The sequence below is a fragment of the Camponotus vicinus genome, unplaced genomic scaffold, assembly GCF_025532165.1.
Source record: "Camponotus vicinus isolate PSW18456_S1 unplaced genomic scaffold, iyCamVici1.0 SCAF_8, whole genome shotgun sequence".
NCBI classification, from domain to species: domain Eukaryota; kingdom Metazoa; phylum Arthropoda; class Insecta; order Hymenoptera; family Formicidae; genus Camponotus; species Camponotus vicinus.
Window position 1 is genome coordinate 3,751,024 of NW_028141980.1, and position 12,228 is coordinate 3,763,251.

Consider the following 12,228-nt stretch of genomic DNA (forward strand, 5'->3'; position numbering starts at 1 on the left):
TAAGTCTAATCTAAGTATCTCTAGCTAAAAATAATTTATTAAGTGTAACTCTTAAAATTGCCTTTAATTATTATTCTGTTGTAAATTACAATAATGTTCTATTATATTTTTAAAAAATATTTAAGTGTAACTTGAAAATATTTAGTTTTTTAAAATATTCTTATATTTAATTTTTTAAAACATTCTCTATATATTTTCATATGAGTATATATAATGTTTTTATCTTGTATCTTCTCGAATAAGTTTTACATCAAAACACATGAGTGTCTTGCGCGTCAAATTACGTGGAAGATAAAAATTGGTAGCGAATATTTTAGAGTTTAATTAAAGAATAAAAATAAACTTCTAAAAATATCTTTCTAAAAAAGTAGTTAAACACATGCTACATATGTACATAAATATTCAAATTTTTATATGTAATAAAGTAAAAAAAATAAAAAAATCAAACACATGCATTTTAGTTAAAAATTTAGTTGTCCAAAAATACTTATTCTTTTTCCCTTGGCATAGAGCAGGGAAAGAATTACATCAATTATACAATAGTCCGGATATTGTTAACGTCATAAAATCGCGTCATTTAAGATGGGCAGATCACGTGGCGCGTATGGAAGAGAATAGAACCACATACAAAATACTAATTGGTAAACCCAATGGGAAAAGACCATTGGGTAGACCAAGCCGCAGGTGGGAAGATAATATTAGAATGGATCTGAACGAAATGGGATACGAGGGTCGCGAATGGAGGGATCTTGCTCAGGGACGAGACCAGTGGCAGGATTTGGTATCTGCGGCAATGAGCTTTCGAGTTCCTAATGCCAGCTAATAATAATAATAATAGAGCAGGGAAAGTTCTTGCTCATATTGCCATCAATTAATCTTGTAGTTAGTAAAGTGAGTTGTGTATATATCAAGCAAACAAAATGTAGCATATTGTTATGTCCTTGAGTTCAGCCGTCGTGGTATCAGATCAAGTCGGCGTTAAGTAATAATATGATCAGATGTAAAGATTGTATTTTTGGAGAGAGGAAGAATCAAAATAACCTAGGGAAGGCTTCTGTAAAAGTTTAAAAATGTATGTACAATAGAAGCTTTTCCAATTTTCTTCATAAGGACAAGAGAATTAATTGAGGGTAAGTAAATGATTTTGTACTAGCCAGAACTACAAAATATTGATATCCTGAGAAGGAAAATCACAGTCACAAAGTGCGAATTAACACGTTCCATGCTATGTGAGTCGTATACGCTCCACTCTAAATTGTCAGTTCAACTTTTTATGTAGTACCTTTTAACTTCTACTTTTTTCTTCATAATTGTGATTTTTATGATTTTAATATTATAAGTATTGTAAGGTGTATGCCATTAGCAAAACTGTTAATCCTGATAACATGGGTAACGGAAAATTATCTAAAATCGATCCGGAACAGAAGTCATCTAAAATCAGCCCGACACGGGACGTGTTAATGTTACAACGAAACAAGTTGGATCTTAGATTATAATAATTCGACCTGCCCAGATAGTCAAATCTGTTAGAACAGATTTTCGTCAATGCCCATTACAAATTTTAAAGGCAGAAAGATTACAGTTTGTATAAAGGAACTGATATATTCGATTATGTTGCCAGCATGTCAGCAGAAATACAACAAAATCTGTCCACATAACTGGACAAAAGATAGTCAACAGAAACCTAGCAGAACTTGTTGATATAACTGACGTCAGATTGATGGCAGAAATTTAACAAGATCTGTGCGGCGCAATTTGACAACAGATTGTCGGCAGAAACTGAGCAGGATCTGCGCAATGAAATTTGATATCAAATTGTCGGCAAAAGTCGAGTATAGCCTGCTAATATAACTGATGTCAGATTGATGGCAGAAATTTAACAGGATCTGTGCGGCGCAATTTAACAACAGATTGTCGGCAGAAACCGAGCAGGATCTGCGCAATGAAATTTGATGTCAAATTATCGGCAGAAATCGAGTAAAGCCTACAGATATAACTGCGGCAGATTGATGGCAGAAACGGAACAGGAACTGTGCGGCGCAATTTGATAGCAAATTGATAACAAAAATCGAGCAGGATCTGCGCACATAATCTCTGATAGCAGATTGACGGCAGAAACGGAACAGAGTTGGCATGATTCGATAGTTCCTTCGCTTACCGCTATGTGAGTACTTTCTCGTAATCTAATTTCTGTCAGAAATATACATATATAAAGTCGCGAATATGAATAAAAGACCAAAAATATAATAATTATCATTTTAATTCCTATTACTTTAATTTCTGATATCTGATATAAGCAGATGAGATTCAGAATATTAAACTGATTGGAACCAATATGATAAATGGAAAATTATTCATGTACTGCCTATTTGAGGCATAAAGCAAGAATTTAATTCTAAATAAATTACATCTTAAATTTTACAAGTTACATTTACTTTTATCATTTACTTTATTATTAATTTAATTAAATTGAATTAGTCCTTCGCTATATGAGATATAACTACGATATAACATATATTACATTAACATATATTACGATATAACATATGACATATACAGGGTGATTCTGAACAAACGTTTGTCTTTAAAATATCAAATACTTGAATGAATTATAAAACGATTTTTCCTCTTGCAAAATTTTGCCCGGAGCTTAGTTTTTATACTATAAAGGAAAATAGTTAACTACTTACGGAACGAGTACAAGAGGTAGGCAGGGACGGCGCGATATAGGCGATTACGTGGGGCACTCGCCGCGATCAGCTGATTGCTATACGTGATGACTGTAACAATCAGTGTGTGTGGGAGAATGTGTACACGCGCGCGCGCGCGCGCACACACACACACACTGATTGTTACAGTCATCGCGTATAGCAATCAGCTGATCGCGGCGAGTGCCCCACGTAATCACCTATATCGCGCCGTCCCTGCCTACCTCTTGTACTCGTTCCGTAAGTAGTTAACTATTATTCCTTTATAGTATAAAAACTAAGCTCCGGGCAAAATTTTGCAAGAGGAAAAAATCGTCTTAGAATTCATTCAAGTATTTGATATTTTAAAGACAAACGTTTGTTCAGAATCACCCTGTGTTGGAGAATCTTGTGTGGAATTCGCGTGTCGACCAAAAACGAGCACGTGGTTGAGAATCAATAAATGTACACCGATTTTACTGAGGAATATTGTATATAATTAACTAATATTCAATACAAGAGACTGCCACGAGTGTCGAGTTGATATTTTATAAACTGTCTTTCCATACAGGCAATACGAATCAGAGACGTACAAAAATTTATTACAAGAGAGCACTATTCGCCACGAGGCTTGAGACGGAAGTGAAGAGCATTTCTCGCGTACCATCCGGGTGCTCTTTCTCCCAAATTCGCAATTCATTCTTACGTCATATCAGTCTACATGCGCGCCGATCTTACGTCATATCAGTCTACATGCGCGCCGATCTTAAAATTATTTTCCAACATCCTCTTCTAATTTTAATATCTCGCTTAACTTATGCAACTCAAAAAAAACAAATAAAACAGATATCCAATCACAAAAAATATTCACAAAAAACTCAAACTTAAAATTATCTGGAGATCTTCTTTAATACTAGTTAACTTATCATTACTGTTACATTTTATATTATTACTATTACTACTGTATTTGGACTTTCACTAACCAATAAATTTTAATTTACTAAAGCATTTCTGCATAAATCAAATTTCGTTTTATTCAATGGTTTTGTAAATAAATCTGCCAGCTGTTTATCAGTTGGACAATATTCTATTTTAATAATTTTTTCTTTTACCTTTTCATGTATAAAACGATATTTGACATCAATATGTTTTGATCCGATTTATTACGCCATCTTTTATTAACTTGATTGCGCTTTGATTGTCTATATTCAACTTAGCTGTTACTGTTTTCCCAAGAAGTTCTTCCAGCAACGATTTTATGTAGAGAATCTCCTTGCAGCAGTCCGCAGCTGCTATATACTCTGCTTCAGTACTTGAAGTCGCTACGATTGGTTGTTTCCTGGAACACCAGCTGATCGGTCCGCCGGAGTAGAATATTATGTACCCTGTAGTGCTTTTTCTCGTTTCTGGATCTCCAGCATAATCAGTATCGCAGTAGGCCTCTATTTCCGTTTCTTCATGTGTATCGTCATAGTTTATACCCAGATTTAAGATTCCATTCAAGTACCTGAGAATTCGTTTAACATCTGTTATTCTTTTATCTGTTGGATTATTTACATACCTGCTAACAAATCCCACAGCTTATCCAAGATCGGGACGTGTTTTGGTAGTCAGATACAACAAACTTCCAATTGTTTCTCTGTACGGATAATTCATCTTTGATTCTGTTTCGACTTCCTCTTCCATTTTGCACAACGGTGTACTGACTGGTTTGGATTTATCCATTCTGAACTTACTTAGAATGTTTCTGGAATAAGAATTTTGTGTTAGTTTTAATTTATTTGGTGACCGTTTAATTTCGATCCCCAGGAATAATCTTGGTTGTTTATCAATTGTCATTTCATAAAGATTGCTGAGATCTTTCAGCAGCTTTTCTATTTCTTCTTCATTGTGTCCAAGTAATATTGCATCGTCCACATATATTCCCAGAATTAGTGTTCCTTTTTTATTTTTGAAGATGCATTGTTCGTTTTTCAATGGTTGGAGACCTCTTTCTTTGAGCGTATTCGTAAACGTCTCATTCCATTTCATTGGAGCTTGTTTAAGTCCATACAGCGCTTTCTTCAATTTGCAGATTTTGCCTCCGTAGTTATATCCTTGAGGTGGTTGCATATATATATCTTCTTCTAAATTTCCGTACAGAAAGGCTGTCTTTATATCAAATGTTATTATGTGAAAGTTCTTTTTAGCTGCCATCGCAAATAATATTCTCAGAGAACAACTGTTGACTACTGGACTAAATACATCTTCGAAATCCACTCCAAAATTCTGTTCGCAGCCTCTAATGACTAATCTAGCTTTATTCTGTCTATTTTCTTTAGTTTTAAAAATCCATTTGCTGCTGAGAATTTTTTTTGTTTCCTGCTTCTGCTCTATTTACAACTATCCAAGTGTTATTTCTTTTCAACGATTCCTTTTCTTGTTGTATTGCTTGTTTCCATTTTTCTTTGTCTGGTCCTGTGGTAGCTTGTTGATATGTCATTAACATGAAATAATCACCGTATCTTTTTGGTGCTTTTCTCTCTCTTTCTGATCTTCTGGAATACTGTTGTGTTTCATTTTCGTTTTGTTGAATTTGTGTCTGTTCTTCCGCATCTTCATAGTCTGTATTTTCTTCTGTGTCTGTGTTTTCTTCTGTGTCTGTATTTTCTTCTGTGTCTGTATTTTCTTCTCTTCTTCTTTCCTCTTCTTCGTTTCTTTCTTCCTCTTGGTCCTCTTCATTTCTCTCTTCTTCTTCTTCAATTTGTATTTTCTTGTGTTTTATTTGATTTTTACTCAGTTCCCTTTCGTCTCTTAAAGTTTTTTCGAATCTTACGTCTCTTGATATAATTATCTTGCGTTTTTCAATGTCCTACAGTCTATATCCTTGCGGAGCGTAGCCTACAAACTTGTATTTTTTGCTTCGATCATCAAGTTTCTTCAACGGACCCAACATTTTCGCGTATGCATCACAGCCAAACAGTTGTAAATTTTTCAAATTTGGTTTTTCTTCCATCCAATTCTCATAGGGGGTTTTTATCAGTATTTTAGTTGAGCTTCTATTCAATAGATAAGTCGCTGTAAAAATTGCCTCTCCCCACATTTCTTTCTTCATTTTTGACTCCGTCAGCAGTGCCCGGGCTTTTTCCATTAATGTTCGATTTACTCGCTCAGCTGTTCCATTCATCTGTGGTGAATATGGTACTGTGTAATTCATTTCGATTCCTTTTTTCTTGGCCCACATGATTAGATCATTATTGACGTATTCTCGTCCATTATCACTTCTAATTTGTGATATTTTAGAATTCCATTTTGTTTCCACACGTTCTGTATACTCCTTCACGGTTTCCGTTACTTCATATTTATTCTTCAAGAGATATACCATCGTAAAATGAGTATAGTCGTCGATGAATGTAAGCATATATTTCTTGTTGTCCCACGTAGATGGATCAATTGGTCCACAAGTCTGTGTGAATCAATTCCAATGGCCGCTTTGCTCTGATTCTTTCTTTATTAAATGGTAATCTTGATTGTTTTGCTTTCATGCATGTTTCACACAAATCTTCCGTCTTCTTTAAATCCTTTTCCGTGACGTCTATTCCTTTCGAGATAGTAAGTAGTTTCTTCATATTTTCAGAGCTTAAATGTCCTAATTTTTTATGCCATTTTTCTATCAAGTCTTTCCTTTCTGTTACAAGTGAATGATTCTTTGCATCTTGTTGTAGGGTGATTTCGTACAGTCCATTTTCTTTTATGTCGCCTTGAAGTACCTTCTCATTCTTATATGTTACTATTACATTAGCTTTTTTAAATGTTACTTCGCCATCATTTTCTGTAATTGCTTTTACCGACAATAAATTAGCACTCAGATCTGGAACGTACATGACCTCCTTCAATGTACATTTTTCAAAAGACATCGAGCCAACCTTTTTTGCTGTCATCGTTTCGCCTGTCTTAGCTACTGCTATTCTTGAATTTATCCGTTTCACGTTGTTCAAATGTGACTTTGTGTTTACCATATGAGCCGTTGTTCCAGAGTCCACGACCCATTCTGTTTTCCTCGGCGTCTGTGTCAGGAAGGACACTTTTTCTGCGTTGTTCCTCTGTTGCTTCGATTCTCGATCTCGAAAATAGCAGTCCTTCTCTTCGTGATTTGTCTTCTTACATATTTTACAGAATAAATTTTTCTCTTTAGATCCTCCTGTTTTCGGACAATTTCTCGCAAAATGACCCGGCTTATTACAGCTGAAACAGCGTTTTTCTTTATTATTCGACTCACGGCGCTCTTTTTTACATGATCTGGCAAAATGTCCTTTCTCATTACATCTGTTACATTTTTTTTCTATGGTTTTAAACGCGACTAGATTCCCTTTCTCTTCCTGTTCGTGATTCCGCATTTCCTCTAAGAGAAGTCTCGAAGTTAAATTTTCAATTGTTTTTTCAGCCTCAGACGTCGATTCCCACGCGGTGACAAACGACTTATAGTTTTCAGGGAGCGTTACCAATAGTTTTGAAATCAGCATTTGATTTGATATTTCTATTCCTAAAGCTCTAATTCTGTAAACTAGGTTTTGTAATTTACTGACATGCGTGCTCACGTCTTCCGTTTTAACCATCGTACAATTAAAGAATTCTTGCATTAACACGTATCTTTGTTGCTCATTATCGCGTTTGATAAATAGGCAATATATTAAAAATGTCTTTGTGTTCTTTAAAACTCAGCGCGCCTGTTTTATCTTATGTCTGACTGTTCGTTTTAGTGAGTCTGCCTATCTAGGTTCAGTTTTTATGTTTATGTGTTTTCTCGCTACAGAGGCCGCTGTACTGTAATTCTTAGTTTTGTACGCCTGAACGGCACAAGTCTAGTGTGTGTCGACTGTAATAAAGTACAGTTTTTGCTTGAAGTGTTTATGTTCTATTTCAAAACTATCCTGATAAGGAAGCGCTATTCTGTCAGGTTATGGGCCCAGACTGATAATAAGTGATTGTTCGGGCAAATAAGTGTGCAACCGCGAATCCTTTGTGACGCGTCGTATCGAACGGAATTTCTCTATCAGTCATGGCGGAACAGGACAGGTTCAAGGTCCCTTTGTTTGACGGGACGAACTTCGACAATTGGAAATTTCGCATGGAAACGTTATTAGAGGAACATGAACTACTCGAATACGTAAAAAAGGCGTATACGTCAATGGTCACCATTGAGGAAGCCGATAGTGCGGCAGTGCGTTCTGCAAAAGAGGGACAGTTGGAACAGTTCAAAAGGAATGATCGGAAGTGTAAATCGCAGATTGTGCAGCGGATTGCGGACAGCCATCTTGAATACGTGAAAGATGAAGATACAGCGCATGGAATCTGGACAGTTTTGTCGAACACCTTTGAACGGAAAGGCATAGCTAGCCAACTTAGACTCAGAAAATTACTTCTAACCATGAAATATTCGACGTCGGAAACAATGGGAGGTCACTTCCTGAAATTTGATAGGTTGATACGAGAGTTGCGCTCTACAGGGGCGAAGCTAGAGGACACGGACGTGGTGTGCCATCTACTGTTAACTATGCCTACGGAATATGACGTAGTGGTAACAGCGATCGAGACGTTATCGACCGACAAGCTGACTCTTAGTTTTGTGAAAAATCGTCTACTCGACGAAGAAGCGAAACGAAGCGGATCAGTCGAGGAAGCGCAGAACGATAGTAAAACTTCGACGGCGTTTGTGACTGCGGCAAATCACAGCAAGGCTAGTGGAAATAAACAACCGGCGTCAAAGCGTTTCCCGTATAAATGTTACAACTGTGGCCTGATTGGTCATAAAAGAACTGATTGCAAGAAGAAACCAAAGAAGAACAAAAACTCGGAGGTTGCAAATGTTGCAGCTGAAGCCAATACTGAAAGTGGTCCAAGCTACACTTTTTGTGCAGGAGAAGAAAACTTTGTTAATAACTCCGACTGGTATTTGGATTCTGGTGCGACGGAACACATGGCGAACGAACACGTTTGTCTGAATAATGTAAAACTGTTGCCTAAACCATTAAAAATAAAAGTGGCAAAATCCGGTCAAATTCTAACGGCGAAGGAAGTTGGCGAACTAAACGTACAGACTCTGGTGAATGGAGAAGTGAACTCAATCACGGTTAAAGAGGTTCTGTTGGTGCCGGGTTTGCAGTGTAGTCTCTTGTCAATCAGGAAGTTGGACATGAACAAATTTATTGTAAGTTTTGAAGACAGTAAGGGAGTGATTCGCAAAGGAAATACAGTCGTGGCAATTGCGTATCTGAAAGACAAACTGTATAAACTTGACTTTTGTGAGAAAATGGAAAGTGCCAATGTGTGTACGGCAGAAGATGCGGAACTATGGCACAAGAGGTTGGGTCATATCAGTAACAACGGGCTGAAGAAGGTTTTGAACATCACTGATGGAATCAAGATCGACAAAGAAGATAAGGTTTCGAAGTTGTGTCAGTATTGTGTTGAGGGCAAGCAGACGAAGCTCCCTCATAAACAGGATCGGGTAAGAGCTAAACGTCCGTTACAGTTAATTCACAGCGATCTCTGTGGACCGATGGATACTACTTCATATGACGGAAAGAAATACGTATTGACCTTTATAGATGACTTCACGCATTTCACGGTAGCTTACACTTTGAGTTTGAAAAGTGAAGTACTTAGACACTTTAAAATGTTCAAGGCAATGGCTGAAGCGCACTTTAACAAAAAGGTGAGTCGTTTCAGATGCGATAACGGCCGAGAGTATATATCCAACGAAACAAGAGAATATTTCGAGAGTAACGGTATACAATATGAATTTACAATCAGGTATACTCCACAGCAGAATGGGGTCGCAGAACGTATGAATAGGACGATTATAGAAAAGACTCGATGTATGATACTTAATTCAAACACAAACAAACGGTTTTGGACGGAAGCGGTGCTGGCTGCTGTATACCTGATCAACCGTAGTCCAACATGTGCCTTGCAAGATAAAGTACCGGCAGAATTATGGTACGGTGAGCGACCAGATCTTCGGAAACTGAGGGTATTCGGAAGCATAGTTTATCTACACATTCCCAAGGAAATTGTGGGAGGAAAATTCGAGTCTCGCTCGAAGAAATGTCACATGATGGGATATTGTCCGAACGGATATCGATTGTGGTGTCCTGAGGACAATAAGCTACTCTTTGGTAGAGACGTCGTATTCGATGAAACGAAATTTAGTTTCGAAACTGACAACTTCTATGACAAAAGTCTGCCAAGTCAAGCGGAAACTGAAGATAATGAGAAGTTGCGGGATCAAGGCGGAGGAGCAGGAGTTTCAGAAACCAGCGACGATACTGGAAATCAAAGTGAAGTATCAACAAATGACCAATCCGATGAAAAGTCAGAAGCAACTCGACAGAAGGAAAAAGGCAGCAACACAGGTTATCGACGGAGTTCCAGAGTTAGAAGCAGGCCTAAACATCTGGATGATTATTGTGCTATGGCACTTAGCGCGGAAAGTTTTCTTGATGAAATTCCTGAAAATCTCAGCGAAATAGAAAATCGAGAGGACAAAGATCACTGGAAGAAGGCTGTACAAGATGAGATAGATTCATTACTGGAAAACGGAACGTGGGATCTTGTGGAATTGCCGCCTGGAAAGAGAGTGATCGATAACAGATGGATATTTAAAATTAAAAGAGACGAGAACGGAAATATCGAGCGTTATAAAGCACGTTTGGTGGTCAAAGGGTGTTCGCAACGAAAAGGTTTCGATTATTCAGAGACCTATGCACCAGTAGCTCGTTTAACCACGGTTCGAACTCTACTATCTGTTGTTAATCACGAAGTTTTATTGGCGAGTCAAATGGAAGTCAAGAACGCGTTTCTTCATGGACACATCGAAGAAGAAATCTATATGAAGCAGCCAGAAGGTATCAATAACAATTCCAATCTTGTGTGCAAGTTAAACAAGTCCCTATATGGATTAAAACAGGCGCCACGCGCTTGGAACGCAAGATTTGATGAGTTTGTGAGAAGTCTAGGATTTAGAAGATCTGAAAATGACAGGTGTTTGTACATCCGTACGAATGGAAATTCCAAGATCTATCTGCTGCTGTATGTGGATGATATCATCATTGCTGGCAATAATGAAAAGGATTTACGTAAATTAAAGGCCTACCTGATGAACGAGTTCTCCATGAAAGACCTGGGAAAATTGCATAATTTTCTGGGTATTAAATTAGAAAGAACAAAAGCTGGAATGTTCTTGAGTCAATCAGCCTATATGAAGAATCTGTTATCTCGTTTTAAAATGGACGAATGTAAAGCAGCGAAGACGCCGATGGAAGTCAACCCGTGGAAGGAGCAGGACAACCTGAACAAGGAAAATTTGGAGTGCATCATCGAGAAGAAACCATATCGGGAGCTCATCGGATGCCTCATGTACCTGATGTTGACAACAAGGCCGGACTTGAGTGCATCAGTGAATTACTTCAGTCGCTTTCAGAGTAATGCCACTGATCTGCACTGGAATGGTTTGAAACGAATTTTACGTTACATAAGAGGCACTCTCAACTATGGTCTCTTCTATCGACGGTCTGGAAGCGGAAACGACGCAGCACTGATGGGATATGCTGACGCGGACTGGGCAGGAGATGCAGATCGAAAATCGACGTCAGGGTTCCTGTTTCGGGTATACAACGCTACAGTGTTATGGGCAACGCGTAAACAAACCACTGTAGCCCTGTCTTCTACAGAGGCGGAGTACGTGGCACTGGCGAGTGCTGCAACAGAGCTGGTTTGGCTGCAAAATTTATTGCGTGATTTTGGTGTAATGTTTGATGGTCCCACCGTAATTTTTGAAGACAATCAATCTTGCATTCATTTGCTTGATAAATGGGAACATCGTAGACTCAAACATATAGACGTAAAGTATAATTTTATTAGAGAACTGTTTGCTAATAAAGTGATTGATGTAAAGTATGTTCCGTCCAAAGAACAAGTTGCGGATATTTTTACGAAAGGTTTGACTGGTGAGCTCTTTATAAAATTGCGTGAATCTCTTGGTATTACGGAAATGTAAATAAGAAAAATAGACATTTTTGTTTTGTTTAAAATGTTTATGTAGGTACGACATTTTCGTGTTATATTGAGGCGGAGTGATAAATAGGCAATATATTAAAAATGTCTTTGTGTTCTTTAAAACTCAGCGCGCCTGTTTTATCTTATGTCTGACTGTTCGTTTTAGTGAGTCTGCCTATCTAGGTTCAGTTTGTATGTTTATGTGTTTTCTCGCTACAGAGGCCGCTGTACTGTAATTCTTAGTTTTGTACGCCTGAACGGCACAAGTCTAGTGTGTGTCGACTGTAATAAAGTACAGTTTTTGCTTGAAGTGTTTATGTTCTATTTCAAAACTATCCTGATAAGGAAGCGCTATTCTGTCAGCGTTGATAGACGTTGCTTAATTTCGTCCACATCTCGCGAGCAGTATTACAATTTATTACATGCATTAACGGTTTTTTATCCAGCGACAGAACTATAATCTTTTGAGCATTCGCGTCTTTCTTTTTCCATTGTTCGGTATCTT

The 12,228-nt window shown here is 37.6% G+C and overlaps 1 long non-coding RNA gene across 1 annotated transcript; it reads left to right on the top strand.

The window, feature by feature from the left end:
• Positions 1–580: 580 nt before the first annotated feature.
• Positions 581–3,688, top strand: LOC145975399 (uncharacterized). Its single transcript, XR_014439961.1, has 3 exons — positions 581–1,130; positions 1,622–2,164; positions 3,259–3,688. It is a non-coding gene; the product is annotated as an uncharacterized LOC145975399 (long non-coding RNA).
• Positions 3,689–12,228: the final 8,540 nt, after the last annotated feature.